The sequence below is a fragment of the Scyliorhinus canicula genome, chromosome 17 (genome assembly GCF_902713615.1).
Source record: "Scyliorhinus canicula chromosome 17, sScyCan1.1, whole genome shotgun sequence".
Lineage (NCBI taxonomy): Eukaryota > Metazoa > Chordata > Chondrichthyes > Carcharhiniformes > Scyliorhinidae > Scyliorhinus > Scyliorhinus canicula.
This window is the reverse complement of record NC_052162.1, coordinates 27,483,792-27,499,690: the sequence shown is the minus strand read 5'-3', so window position 1 is coordinate 27,499,690 and position 15,899 is coordinate 27,483,792.

The window sequence follows — 15,899 nt, the reverse complement described above, 5'->3', positions numbered from 1 at the left end:
GGTTGGGGTGGGGCGGTGGGGGGGGTTGGGGTTGGGGTGGGGGGGTGGGGGTTGGGGTGGGGGGGAGGGAGGGTGGGGGTTGGGGTGGGGGCGCTATTTATATCATGTTTTGCTGGGCGGCGTTGATGATGTCGCCCGACGTCAACCGACGCGCCACTTCCGCAGCGGGTGAAACTGACCCGTACAGCGTCACTCCGCTGCTGGCCCTTTCGGGACGGGAGGTTTCGGTCTGATAAGCGGGCCCCGACGCCTGAGTCACCAGCGCCGTTTTTGCCCGCCGGTTAAGGGCGTCACAATGGACTTCGGTGAATTTCGCCCAGGGTAAGTAAAGGGCCACCTCTTCCAATATAAAACATACTGAAATTGGGAAGTAAGAAAACATATACTTTCTATCCGGGATGTTAGTGAGTACATGGAAATTCATGGAATGCGAGGTGTATTGTAAAAGGAAAGATGCTGAAGGATATGGATGAATAGAGCCCAAGAGATTCAAACACACAATTCCCTGAAAGTATGGTTGTAGGTGGATAAAAGCATTTTATAAAACACAATGTTGGCTTTTATAAATAGGCACCTAAAGAAAGACTTGCATTTATTTTGACTTTTCATGATCATTGACATCACTTTAAAGTCAGCAAAATGCTTGTGAAGTGTAGTTAGTATTGTACTGTAGGAAATGCAGCAGCAAATTTGCACACAGCTAACTCCCACACATAGCAAGGCGATAAGATCCAGATTATCTGTTTTTGTGAAGTTGATTGAGGGATAAATATTGGCTATGACTCCAGGCATAAATCTCCTGCTGTCCTTCAACCATGGTCATAGGACTTTTCACTTCCACCTGAGAAGGCAGGGCCTCACTTCAACACCTCATCCGAAAGGCAACACTTCCGAGAGAGCAGCCTTCCCTCGGTACTGTGCTTGAGTGTCAGCCTTGATTTTTGCGGCAAAGTCCAGGAACGAGACTTGAACCAGAAGCTGGTAGCTCAGAGTGAGAGTGCTAACAACTGAGTTACGGCAGAGTACAAGAATACAAGATTAAAGAAACAATGATAAATTATCATAAAATATTGGGTAGGTTACAGTAACGTATATAGTTCCTGATTCCTCAATATAGAAATCATATTAAAGTCTTAGACGACATTACAGTAGATTCACCAGGACGATGTCAATGAAGATTTACGTGCAGAAAATAGGGCTACTTGGATTATATGCTTCTAGTGAAGGAGAGGAGGACAAAGAGAATCGAGAGTTTCTCAAAATCATGAAGGATTGTGATTTTTCATTATGGCTGATCTGCCTTCCACTGAAGTTCACAGGACAAGAGTCCGAACTCTTTTCGGAGACTCTTTTCTTCATCTCACTGTCACTTTTACTTAATCTGAAATGAAAACTTTCGACAATGTTTTGCCAGTCAATTGGAAATTAAAAACATGTGCAGTGAAAAATACTGATTTGATGCAAACCTGTTTCACACCGTTGGCCAGGACTAGTTTCACTCCCTTTATCCTTTGCTCAGGGAATCACTGGCAAGAGAACATAAATGTAATGTTGAGTAGGAGGAACGAGGTTAGACCAAATGTCTTTGCTCATAGGATTGTTTTAGGATAGGATGGACTGCTTCTTCACAAGGAATGCTTCAAGTGGAGACCCTTGCAGGGAAAACTGAATAAATATTTGAAACAGAGAAAGATACAGGGCTATGAGGAGAGATTAATGCAGTGGGATTAACTTGGTTTACTCGAACAAATAACTATCACAGATACAAGGGATAGATTCACGTGCTGTGAACCTTGGACAACTTTTGGCGGAGAATTTCACACCTAGCAATACTCAGTATATACATAAGAAAATCTAACCTCTATTTCTTTTTGTGCTCATCTTAAATTTGTGGCTTCTCATTACTGTTTTTTTATGGAACAGTCGAACACTCCATCAAAATTTACCCGAACATAACCCTTTTTAATCACATAAAGCATTATCAGGTTACATCCCAGCCTTCCCAGCTCCCTCAACAAAACCTAACTTCTCAAGCCTCTTTGCATAACTGAAACCCCACAAACCTGAATCCGTGTTGCATCTTTTTTTTTGAAAAATATTTTATTGCAGGCACTTTCAAATATACACATAACCAGGAAGAAACTACACAAAACACAACTACCGCAACAGCAAACAGCCTAAACATCCTTACGCACCCCTCACTCATCTCCAACCCCCCCTCCCCCACTCTACGCTGGCGCCAGACCCCTTCCAGTTTTTAAAAATAAATTTAGAGTACCCAATTATTACTTTTTTCCAATTAAGGGGCAATTTAGTGTGGCCTATTCACCTAACCTGCACATCTTTGGGTTGTGGGGGTGAAACCCACGCAGACACGGGGCGAATGTGCAAACTCCACATGGACAGTGACCCAGGGCTGGGATTTGAACCAGGGTCCTCAGCGCCGTAGTCCCAGTGCTAACCACTGTGCCACCGTGCTGCCTCCCCCCCCCCCCCCCGACACTTTTAACCCAAACTGAACTGAAAAAAAGAACCCTCCCCCCCTCCGATCCTCCTGATGACTCAATACTCCTTAAATAAGTCAATAAGCAGCTCCCACCGCAAGTTGAGCCCCTCCTCTGCTTTCCCCCCTTGATCTTCTCTAGATGCGAGAACTCTGCCAAATCTCTCACCCACAACTCTACACGTGGCATCTCCAAGTCCCGCCAGCCCAACAAAATCCATGTCCAGGCTATTAGGGTGGCAAAGGCCAATACTTCAGCCTGTCACTCAACCTGCACTCCTGGATCCTCCGACACTTCAAATGTTGCCACCTCTGGACTTGGAGCTACCGTCATCCCTAAACTCTTTGGCATCATGGGCTGGATTCTCCGATTTTGCTCCTATGTCTGCAGGAACCATCTGGTCTTACGACCAAAGAGTCGGCGGCGCCCCCAGCACCAATTCTCCGCCCAATGGGGGGCTTGCAGCCGCGCCATGTAAAGCTCCCGGCTTTACCTAAAGATGCAGAATTGCCGGGTCCATGGCCGTGCATGCACACACCGGCAGCCTGCGGTGGCTGTGCTATACAACATGTGCCGGCTGCGCGCTGACCCAGCCTGCCAAAAACTGTCCCCCAATAACCCCCCTTGCCACCCCCGGACTACCCCCCACCAGTCCACCCCCCCAGCCCCTGCCGAAGCCCCCCCCCCCTGCCAGCGGAACGGCTTCCCCGTCTGCAGCCGTCACGCGAGGTCTCCGAAAAGTGAGAGGACCCGCGCCCCAAGCCGTCGGGGACTCGTCTCATCGGGGGCAGAGCATCGGGGGAGGTCCACGGCCACCCCCGATTCCGGCGTCAAAATGGATTCTCCTGCCAATCGCCAAATGCGATTTTGGTGTCGGGGATGGGAGAATTCTGCCCCATATCTGCAAATCCCGCCCAAAAACCCTTCAACCTCAGACATGCCCAAAACATATGGACATGGTTCACAGGCCTCGCCTCCACACACTGCCCACACCTATCCTCCACCCCTAAAAATAACCAATTCGCCCTTGACACAATCATGTGGGTCCTGTGCACCACTTTAAACTAGGTGAGACTTAGTCTTGCACACAACGAGGACGCATTAACCCTCCGCAAAGCCTCACTCTAGACTCCAGTCTCCAGCAGCCCCCCCAGCTCCTCCTCCCACTTACACCTAGGAGCACTCTCCATCCTCCACCGGGGCACTCTCTCTCTTCAACAGTTCCCCATATATATCCACCTACGCCAGGTGTTGCACCTTTTTTTTGCTTTTATTTCCTTCCTGTAGTAGGGTAAACAAACTATGAAAATATTTCAACTGTGTTGTAAATAAGGTTTTGCATAGGCTGAACAATATTTATTTGTTCTTGTACTGTAGATCTCTGACATCCCATCCAAATACAATGTGACCACATAACCTGTCCACACAGGCATTAACCCAAGCAATCCCTTGGGGTAGGCAGAAATAACTGTGACAATTTGGGAAAGAGTGACCATTGTCTTATTGAAGCAATCAAGAAACTCTCTGGCAGTCGGTGATAGTCCATCATTTATCATCTTCCCAGCTAACGGATAAGGGGTGCGATTCTCCGCACCAGCGAAAAATCGCGAAATTGTCATAAAAAACGGGCGCGTTTTACGACGGTCGGGAAGGGTCCATTTCCCGACGTATTCACTTCCGGGAAATGGGCTAGTAACGCGGCGGCGTCAATCACGTGCGCGATGACGACGGAACGCGGCGACGACACGATCACGCCCACATGACGCCGCCCGACGCCGTAAAAAGGCGCGGGCGAGCACAGAATCTGTAGGCCATGATGTCGGAGCCCAGGAAAGTTGCACCTCGTTTTGTGGAGGCCGATGTCGAGACGCTGCTCGATGCTGTCGAGCAGAGGAGGGGCATCATCCGCCCGCGGAGAGGGCATCGCCAACCTGCCAGCACGGTACGCCAGGCCTGGCGTGAGGTGGCTGCTGCCGTCAGTGCTGTGGGGCAGACCCCTCGCTCAGCAGAGCAGTGCTGAAAAAAGCTTCATGACCTCACCAGGGCTGCCAGGGTAAGTGCCAAGAAGGTGCCCCCTGGTCACAACCATCCCTCCCCCCCCACTTTACTTAATCACCCGCCTCCCCCCCTGGCACGGGGGGGGGGGGGGGTGGAGGGGGATTGGGGCAGAGTTATTTGAGGATGGTTCACAAAGTTGTCACAGACCCAGCGCTTTGGCCCCGTGGAGAGATGCAATCGTCTTATGACAACTTGACCCCCAAAACTGTGCCAGTATCTGAACGGACTGCTGATACCTGCCGTATTGTAATGATCTACCTATGTACCCTCCCCCAACAGGCCAAGTCCGCTCACAACAACCGTGAGCGGCACAAGACTGGAGGGGGTTCGCCCAACCTGCACCCCCTCACCACCTTTGAGCAGAGGGCACTGGACCTTGTTGGGGGGGTCTGCCACCCGGGATGTCGCACTATGCGAGGTTGGCGGATCTGCAGCAAGTGAGACAACCCTCCTTGACAAACACCCACCCCTCCCCCATCCTCTGTCCCTTCACACACCCTGCCCACTTGGACACCTCCCCATCCTCTGTCCCTTCACACACCCTGCCCACTGGGATACCTCCCCCATTCTCTGTCCCTTCACACACCCTGCCCACTGGGACACCTCCCCCATCCTCTGTCCCATCACACACCCTGCCCACTGGGACACCTCCCCCATCCTCTGTCCCTTCACACACCCTGCCCACTGGGACACCTCCCCCATCCTCTGTCCCTTCACACATCCTGCCCACTGGGACACCTCCCCCATCCTCTGTCCCTTCACACACCCTGCCCACTGGGACACCTCCCCCATCCTCTGTCCCTTCACACACCCTGCCCACTTGGACACCTCCCCCATCCTCTGTCCCAACACACACCCTGCCCACTGGGACACCTCCCCCATCCTCTGTCCCTTCACACACCCTGCCCACTGGGACACCTCCCCCATCCTCTGTCCCTTCACACGCTGCCCACTGGGACCGTCCAGCGGCCTGCCGAGCAAATCTAAATAACCCGTCTCATTCTCTTCCCTAGGACATGATGCCGAACGACCAGGGCCGTCTGGCTGCAGACGGACACAGGCATCTGCCGCCACCTCACCCGGGGCCGCACGACAGAGGGTGCCCGATCAGCGGGGAGTCCCATCCTCCCCAACCCAATCTGCGGATCAGGACGCCCAGAGGGTGGCGAGAACACAAGCCACGGAAATGGCCAGCGATAACCCTCCGGACTCTGAGCGGCCCCACACCATAGAGGAGGCGCTAAATTGCGACAACATCGGGCTTGCGGCACTGCTATCTCCCACAACATCCATCATCCCAGAGACACTCACCCCGGCGGGCCTATTTAGTGATGAGTCTCCTGGGTCACAGTCTGGTTCGCACATCACAGCTGAGCAGGTACAGCAGGTGGAGGTCGGAGCAACCGAGGGCCCGGACTCGCGGAGGCCAGACCAGGCCCAGGATGCAGCTGGCTCCCAGACGTTTTCGGAGTTCCTGGAGTTTCTCAACCCACCCGCACAGCCGATGCCTCAAGAAACCCAGGGAAACAATGGCGGGAGGAGGGCAGCCTTCCTGGCTCTGCAGAGGCTGTTAGAGGAGTTGAACCGCGTCCACGAGCAGGGAGTGGTGCCGCTCATGGCAGAGACCCAGTCCGACACCGCACGGATGGCATCCGCTGTGGAGGCAATGGGTCAGGTGATGCAAGGCATTGGGGTTAATGTGCACGCGTCATCCTCGGCCCTGGACAGGGCTGCCCTCTCACAGGCAGCAATGTGCCAGAGGCAAAACGACATTGCCGGCGGCCAAAAGGCCTTGGCCCAGTCTCACCAGGTCATTGGCCAGTCGCAGCAGTCAGTCGCCGAGAGCATCAACCGCCTGACACATGTGCTGGATGGCGTCGTGCACACACAGGTTGAGATCGCACAGTCCCTGGCTGGAATGTCTAACTCCCTGGACTCCGTGTCTGCAAACCTTCGGATCCTTGTGGATACCGTTGCAGGCCACCAGGACTGGCAGCGCCAGGTGTCGGTGGTGCGACGGGGCATCTGCCCGCTCGCACCTCTGTCCCACAGTGAGGCCTGGGGGCTACCGGGCTCCCCGAGGGAGGAGGAGGTTTCGGGGCCCGTCCCATTAAGTCCATCACGGGACGTCCCGGAATTTTCGGCCTCCCCCCGTCCCATCCCTGGTGCATCGGGTGGGCAGCAGGCAGAGCAGGGTGGCACAATGTCACCCGAGACACCCGCAGAGCAGCCTGGCCCATCAAGGCCGGGTCGCCCCAGGAAACGCTTGGCCAAGGAGAAACGAGTCGAGGGGGGCGATTCGCAGCAATCCTCCTCCACTCCTGCTGTATCATCTGGGGATTCACTTAGACGTAGTGTTAGGGCCCATAAGGCAACTAAGATAGGCACTGAGTAAGTTGGCACGGGTGAAGGGCACAGTTTAGTTGTAGGGGCTAGGGCACCTGTAAATAATTTGTTAACATTAAACGCACTGTTCCACCTTACTTGTAATACCATGTGATTGTTCCACAGCCACAGGAATCGTGATGGTGACCGAGTGTCGCTGGGGGTGACGGGTGGTGAAACTTCGGTGCCGGGTGTGCAGTCCCTGCCCCTCCCCCCACCCCCTCCCACAGCTAGCCCACGCGGGCACGTGATAGAGTGTCAGTGACGATCTCAGCGGCCACCAAGGTGGATGGTTCAGCTATTGCCATGGGTCAGACTCTCTCTAACGATTCTGAGCTCACAGCTCTTCGCAGAGCGGGCTGTCATCATTCCACATGGCACTGATCACACCCGCTGACACAGCCATCAATGTTGTACCATACCGTCTGGACCCAGTGGTAAGGGTGATGTCGAAGTGGAGCAGTGTACACTGAGAGGGGGTGGGGGGGTTGTGGTGGTGGAAGTTGTGTGTTGACCCTCTGCACGACTAGCGATGCAGGTGGTGGTTTGGTGTTCAGCGGGGACGTCACATGCGATGCGTGAACCGTGCTGCCACCAAGGCGTCGCGTGCCCGCCGTCCTCGCCGGGTCTGTCGTGCCGCCTCCTGGACATCACCAGCACCTGGGTCGTGTCTGCGTGCTGCGCCCGCCACTCCACCAGCCTCCTCCTCCTCCCTCTCCTCCTCCTCATCCTCCACCCCCTCCTCCTCCTCCTCCTCCTCTGTGCTGGCACCACTGCCACTGGCTTCTCCCTCCGCCTCCTGCAACAGGTCATCTCCCCTCTGCATCGCGATGTTGTGCAGCGCACAGCAGACCACTACAATGCGAGCGACCCTGTCAGCCTGGTACTGCAGGGCCCCTCCGGAGCGGTCCAGGCACCTGAATCTCATCTTCAGGAGCCCAAGGCAGCGCTCCACCACACCCCTGGTTACTGCATGGGCCTCGTTGTATCGTGTTTCCGCATTGGTCTGAGGCCTCCGTATAGGCGTCATCAGCCAAGACCTCAGCGGATAACCCCTGTCGCCTAGCAACCAGCCCCTCAGCCAGGGGGGGACGTCCCTCACACATCGCAGGGATGAACGACTGTGCCAGTATGTAGGAGTCATGCACACTCCCTGGGAACCTTGCAGAGACATTCATGATCCTCATGTGGGGGTCGCATACCACCTGGATATTCATGGAGTATGTCCCCCTTCTGTTTGTGAACGCGTCCCTGTCCCCTGCAGGCAGGTGCATGGGGACGTGAACACAATCAATTGCCCCCTGCACCCTCGGTATCCCGGCCACGCTGGCAAATCCACGAGCTCGTGAGTCTTGACTTGCTTGGTCCTCAGGAAAGGTGATGTAGATGTCAGCGATGGCATAGAGGCCGTCGGTCACATCCCGGATGCACCTGTGCACCGATGACTGGGAGATCCCAGAGACGTCCCCGCTCGGAGACTGGAAGGAGCCGGTAGCATAGAAGTTAAGAGCGACCGTCACCTTGATGGCAACCGGGATCGCGTGTCCTCCCCCCGTTCCACGTGGGGCGAGGTGCGCCACAAGGTGACAGATACGTATCACCGTCTGCCTACTCAGCCGGAGTCTCCTCCTGCAGATGATGTCCGTCATTGTTAGGAAAGAGATCCGGGCACGGTACACCCTCGGCCTTGGTCGTCGCTTCTGGCGCCGTGGCTGCACCCTCACCCTCTCCTCTTCCTCCTCCTCCTCCTCCTCCCCATGCTGCTCGACGACTGGCAACTCCTCGGCCCTTCCCTCTGCTGCTGCAGCTGGCCCTGCATCCACTACGGGTTGTGGGTGTGGATGCTGCTGCATCTCCAAATGCAGTGCAGCGGCCCCAACCACGGCGCAGAACATAGCCGTTCTGTTCGCAGACATTGTGTTAACCTACAGAAGGGTGGTGGGGGCAGAGAAACGGGACATGTTAGACGGAGGTTAGTCGACAACTCGGCAGCCGCCAGCCACGGGATACTTGTGTGTCCCGGACGTGCTGCTGACACGTGGGCAGCCTAACCCCTGGTCACTTTCTGCATCCAACGGCCAGTAAATTATGTCCTCCTCACGGGTGCGTCAGTGGCCTGTGTCCGGAAGCCACAGGGCAACCAGCGGCCGTGTCCTCGTGACCGGCACACCATGGCATGGTGGCAGACATTTTGTAACCGGGGTTGGACGGCTCACTCGCTCACTCTCTCCCTACCCCCCCCCCCACTCCCACCCCCACTCCCCCCTCCATCTCCCCCACCCCCCTCCATCTCCCCCACTGCCCCCTCCATCTCCCCCACCCCCCCCTCCATCTCCCCCACTGCCCCCTCCGTCTCCCCCACTCCCCCCCTCCATCTCCCCCACTGCCCCCTCCGTCTCCCCCACTCCCCCCTCCATCTCCCCCACTCCCCCCCATCTCCCCCACTCCCCCCATCTCCCCCACTCCCCCCTATCTCCCCCACTGCCCCCTCCGTCTCCCCTACTCCCCCCTCCGTCTCCCCCACTCCCCCCTCCGTCTCCCCCACTCCCCCCGCTCTGGACCCCCCTCCCGGTCTCAGGGATGCCTTCCCCGTTGTGGCCAGACTCGAGCGGTGCGCTGAGCGGTGCGCTAACCTCCTCGAAGCTGTCGTCAGCCAGCACGACTGGTTGACGAACTTAAAAAGCAGGTGTGTTTGACGCCGTGTAAACAGTGCGCGATGACGTCGGGACTTCGGCCCATCCGGGCCGGTGAATAGCGGGGGGGCCAATTTGTAGCGATTCTGGTTGTGTCGGGGGCGTGATGGAGGTGTTTGGCGGGAATGGCGACTCCGAGATTTTGCGGGGTTCGGAGAATAGCGGGAGGGCGTCGGACCAGCGTCGCCGTAAAAATTTGCGACGCCCGCTATTCTCCGACCCGTCGTAAGTGCGGAGAATAGCGCCCAAGATATCTTTGATAATTGGAAGTGTCCTTTCCACTCAGGAACTTACAAAGTTCTTGCTTAGAAGACTGCACCTAACTCTCACAAAGTCCCATTTACCGGACATCTTACATCGCCAACTTCTATTGGCTCTGGTTAAGTAATGCTTCAATTTTTAAATTCACACCTTGCTTTCCAATCCCTCCATGGCTCCAGCCCTCCCTATTGCAGTAATCGCCTCCAACCCAATCTGACTGGATGAGTGCAGCTAAAATACACTCAAGAAGCTCGGCACAATCGTGGACAAAGCAACCTACTTGATTGCCATTTATCTACCAGCTTAAAACATTTATTCTCTCCTGGTGTGTGTACCAACTACAAGATGCATTGCAGGAATTCGCTAAGCCCCCTTCAACAGCACCTTTCAAACTCACAACCTCTACCACCGAGCAGGACAAGAACAGCAGGCACATGGGAGCACCACCACCTGCAAATTCCTCCCCAAACCTACACCATCCTGACTTGGAACAATATTAACGTTTCTTCATTGTCTCTAAGTTAAAATCCTGGAACTCCCTCCCTAACAGTACTGAGGGTGTTCCTACAGCATACAGACTGCAGTGGTTCAAGAAAGAGGCTCACTACCACCTTCTCAAGTGCTGGCTGTGTCACAGCCTGGTATGGCAACTGCTTGGCCCAAGACCGCACAAAACTTCAGAGAGTCGTGAACACAGCCCAGTCCATCACATCATAATCAAAGACCCCTCCCACCCGGCTTACTCACTCTTCCAATTTCTTCAATCGGGCAGGAGATACAAAATTCTGAGAACATGCACAGATTCAAAAAGAACTTCTTCCCGCTGTTACCAGACTCCTAAATGACCCTCTTATGGACTGACCTGATTAATACAACACTCCTGTTTGCTTCACCCGATGCCGGTGTCGATGTATTTACATTGTGTACCTTGTGTTGCCCTATTATGTATTTTCTTTTCTTTTCATGAACAGAATGAGCTGTTTGAGCTGCTCACAGAAAAATACTATTCACTGTACCTCGGTACACGTGACAGTAAACAAACAAAACAAAAACAAAAACATTAGGGGTGGGCATCAAATGCTGGCCTTGCCTGTGACACCCACGTCCCAAGAACAATCACAGAGGTCTAACTTTAATTAAAATATGTATCAAAACCAATTCCAATACATTAAAATAATTAGCTAGTGAGTCCCAGCATTCATCCATGCATAAACTTCTGTTAAAAGTTATTTTGAATTGGGCCCAAACGAGTTCAGGAATCAATTTGTCCTGCATCTGAGAGATTATAGCCTTTCCCCTAAATGCAACCAGTAGCGATACTGAAACAGGGGGTGATTCTCGTTGTTTATGACGCTTAACTTTTGTGAAAGTTCGAAGAAAGCAGATTCCCTCAAGAAAGATCTGCTTTTCAAATACTCTTCCTGCCTAGTTCAATAATGTCTGGATCCTTGAAGAGTCTACTTTCCTAATCTTCACTGGTTCATTTCATTTCATTTCATATCACGAACTGGCCTTTCGCTAAAATCTATAACTAGTTGTTTCGCCCAGTAAATCCTGGAATCTAACAACCATTGGCTCTGAAGGAGAGTCATGGGGACTTGAAACATGAACTCGGTTTTTCTCTCCACAGATGATGCCAGACGTGCTGAGTGTATCCAGCATTTCTGCTTTTATTTCAGATTTCCAGTGTCTGAAGTATTTTATGACCATTGGGTGCAGATGTGAAGGAAATGGCTGATCTAAAGTAGGAGAAAAGGTGAAGAGAAATCAACAAAGGTGGCACGAGTATAGTTACCTAACCCGTCCGACTGCTGTTGGATCAAATGGACTCAGGTCAGAGCAGCCTCGTCCACTGACTTATAAGGTTGATGGGCAAAATGAGTGACATGTAGAACAAGAGGAACGAAATAGCAGTGGGCAATCTGTGGCCCCTGGGCCACATGCGGCCCATCTGGGGTCCTATTGCAGCCCACTGAGATGAAGGAGGGCCACACATGCGGCCCCCTCACTACCCTAGGTTGCCCATCAATGATCTAAAAGATGTTTTGACACGATGCGCTGGAAACATTATCGATGTAAGAGCTCCTGGTTGGAAACATCCAGCTCTGCAGGCTGTGACCTCTTGGCAATCGAAACAATGGTGGCAGACTTCCAACAACAAGGAACAGTATGTGTGTCAATCACTGCTTGTTGATAATTGTGCCTTTAGCTTCCATGGCCGTAAGCTCTGGAATTCCCTGCATTAAACTCTGTCTCTCCACCTCATGTTGTCTCTAGTTAGCTTTCCTTCTTTAAGATATTTGTTAAATCGGCAGCACGGTGGCACAGTGGTTAGCATTGCTGCCTACGGCACTGAGGACCCGGGTTCGAATCCCGGCCCTGGGTCACTATCCGTGAGGAGTTTGCACATTCTCCCCGTGTCTGCGTGGGTTTCACCCCCACAACCCAAAAGATGTGCAGGATAGGTGGATTGGCCATGCTAAATTGCCCCTTAATTGGAAAAAATAATTGGGTACTCTAAATTAAAAAAAAAAAAGATATTTGTTAAAGCCGACTGCCTACGGCTCTGGGTCACTGCCTGTGTGGAGTTTGTACATTCTCCCCGTGTTTGCGTGGGTTTCGCCCCCACAACCCAAAGATGTACAAGCTAGGTGGATTGGACACTTGCCCCTTAATTGGAGAAAATGAATTGGGTACTCTACATTTATAAAAAAAAGCCGACTGCCTAATACCTCATTAAATGTCGTGATGTCAAACCTTGTTCTTGTTAAGCCTGTCGGGATGTTTTTAAAAGTGCCATATTAATAAAATTTGTTGTTATTGTTGCATTCCTCTCATATGTTCTGGAACTCTGCAGAATTTTATATGCCATGGTTTCTGGCTTGACCAACTCCATCCACCTCATGTGGTCTGAAGCTAATACTTTCATAATTTAAAAAAAGCTGAATATTGCTCAGAGCACCAGAGCCAACTCCCCTGCCCTTGAAATAGTGCCATGGAATCTTTCACAGGGGAGCAGGGCCTCAAATCTCATCTGTCTTCCAGAAGGCAGCACCTCTAACACTGCAGCGCTCACTCCACGTTGCACAGGAATGTCAACCTTGATCTTTGTTTTCAAGTCCTGGAGTGCAACTTGAACCCAGAACCTTGTGACTCAGAGATGACAGTACAAATAATTGAACCCCAGCTGACATAAAGACAGAAAATGTTGGAAATACTCAGCAGGTCTGGTAGTTAGAGTCATAGAATCCCTACAGTGCAGAAGAAGGTCATTCGCCCCATCGAGGCTGCACCGACCCTCTGAAAGAGCAGCCTACTGAGACCCAAGCCCCCTCCCTAATCCCATAACCCCACCTAATCTTTTGGACACTAAGGACAATTTGAGCCTGGCCAATCCACCTAACCTGCGCATCTTTGGACTGTGGGAGGAAACCGGAGCACCCGGAGGAAACCCACACAGACACGGGGAGAACGTGTAAACTCCACACAGGCGCCCAAGGCTGGAATTGAACCCAGGTCCCTGACGCTGTGAGGCAGCAGTGCTAACCACTGTGCCACCATGCTGCTGGCAGCATCGGTGAAGAGAGATGAACAGAGCTCATGTTTCAGGTCATGACCTTTCATCAGAACTGTTGTCGCATTTCTTGTTTCAGATTCCGAGCATTCGAGATGTTTTGCTTTTTTTTTTAATCCATTCAACTTTTCTTCCCCGAAAGCCAAACTTTGGCCATGCACGATAAGGGAATAGATCTCTTGTGGGTTGGTTTTAATGCTACCAAATATTTTGGGGCCTTTGGGATGTTGATCCACGGTGTGCAGGCATGACCTCTGCTGGGGCTACAAGTAATTAAATAGTTGCAATTCTCGAGATAACCTAGAAACTTCCAGGCACATCTCACAACAAGTTGGAAAATTAAATCAGGTGCGGGGTCCCTCCAGGTTCAGATGATGCCAGGAGTCTGTTTCCGGCAAGGAGGCTGGTCTAGCGTGAGCTGTGCCAGGCTCCGAGTGCCTCCCGCCCACTGAGTAAGGGACAGGGCGACAACTCACCCACTAACTCGTCCCACACCCACACCTGAATTTCCCAGTTATTAAGTGGGGCAGATCTCCTTCAGGGCAGAAGGAGGCTATTCGGCCCATCGAGACAGCACTGACCCTCCAAAAGAGCACCCAAAATAGGCCCGCTACCCCAGCCTATCCCCATAACTCAGTAACCCCACTTAACCTTTTGGATACTAAGGGGCAATTGAGCATGGCCAATCCACCGAACCTGCATATCTTTGGACTGTGGGAGGAAGCCGGAGCACCTGGAGGAAGCCCACACAGACACAGGGAGACACCGGTTCCATACAGACAGTCACCCAAGGTCGGAATCGAACCTGGGACCCTGGAGGTGTGAGGCAGCAGTGCTAACCACTGAGCCGCTGTGTGATCCTGGCCTGCTTACAATCGCAATCCCTTAACCCCTGTCTCGGAGATCTTGTGCCACAGTGGGTAGCGTTCCTGCCGCTGAGCCAAAAACTCTGGGTTCAAGTCCCACTCAACGAGCTGATGGCCAAAGAAGTTATGTTCATAATATTGCCAGACAGGTTGGGTATCAACTTGTAAATCCTTGCAAAATATGGCAATGGCAGGCGGCAAGAATTGGAGAGGATCCTGGCCAGACATGTGATGGAACGAAAGTGAAACCTGAACTTTCACTATCCACAGCTCCAGGCTAGAAAAGTGTGGGCGCAATTCTCCCAAAAGTGAACAAAGTTCCCGAGCAAGCGTGTTTAGTCACGATGCATGTTGAATAAGGGCCTGAATGGGAATACGCGGCCAAGGCCACACATAGCCACATTTTTGTACAGTAAGGAGCTTCGCTCGCCAGATCTTCCCCGTGTAGCGAGAGATCGGTTACATGGCAGCCTGATCTCCGAGACACCTGAAACAATCCCCAACCGCCCTCCCCAAGCCTGAACGCAATATGGGAGGATCATTTGCCCCTGCCTCCCCGCACCTCCCACCAGGCAGCCTGGCCCAATCGCACGGACGCAAAAAATTCCAGCTTGGCACCTTGGCAATGCCAGATTGGCACCCAGGTGGCACTGCCAAGGTGCCCAGGTAACAGCAGCAGTACCAGGGCACCACCCTGCCCAAAGGGCATGCAGCTGGAGGCCTCCGATCCCCTGGGAGATCCCCGCTAGTGCAGTACCATTTGGTCCCCATTTGCGAGGACCAGTCCCAAACGGTGCTCGCCTGAGGTCTCTGAGGTGAAGGGGTTGAATCCCAAAGCCTCAGGTACCTTGGGAATATGCACATTAGGGTGAGGCTTACTGCCTCACTCTAATACAAGTGATCCTACCCATTGTGGGCGGGATTCACATCACAACGTCTCACGTCATTGCATTGAATCTCACAAAGCGTTGTGAGAGCCCGGTAGATCCCGGGATCGGGGTCTCCCGCCTTTCAATGGCCAAGTTGCGCCGAGGCGAGCTGCTTTTCTGGCTCAGCGTGGCCGTAGTATCGCGCCCAGTAATTTGCCACAGCAACTCAAACTCCTTGGCGCTGGCATGGGTCAGATTGGTGCCAACAGCACAGGTTTTGATCCCAGTTCTGGCTGCGGTGGATTTGGGATCTGCCTCCTTGTGCTACCTGTGGTGGCGATCGCGGTGCTGTGGGTCGGGCATGCCTTTGGGCAGGGAACCCAAGGAGAAAAACAACAAGTGGCTGTCCCACTTTGGCCCATAACAAAGGATGGTGCCTCACTCTGGCACTGTTACACCCTGCAGAGAATCTATTTTGTTTGGTTTAATTCCCTCTTCTTCAAATCCCGGAACTGCCTGTGATATTCTCCTCAGCTCTGTATCCAAGGTTGTGCCCTGATTTTATAACCTTTTATAAGCATTAAATGACAACTGCTGTGAGCTTATGTTGACAGAACCAAAGTTGTCTGTACAAATAAGTGGCTACTGTAATCTAAGTGGGAAAATATTTACACAGCTGTAGGTTAAAC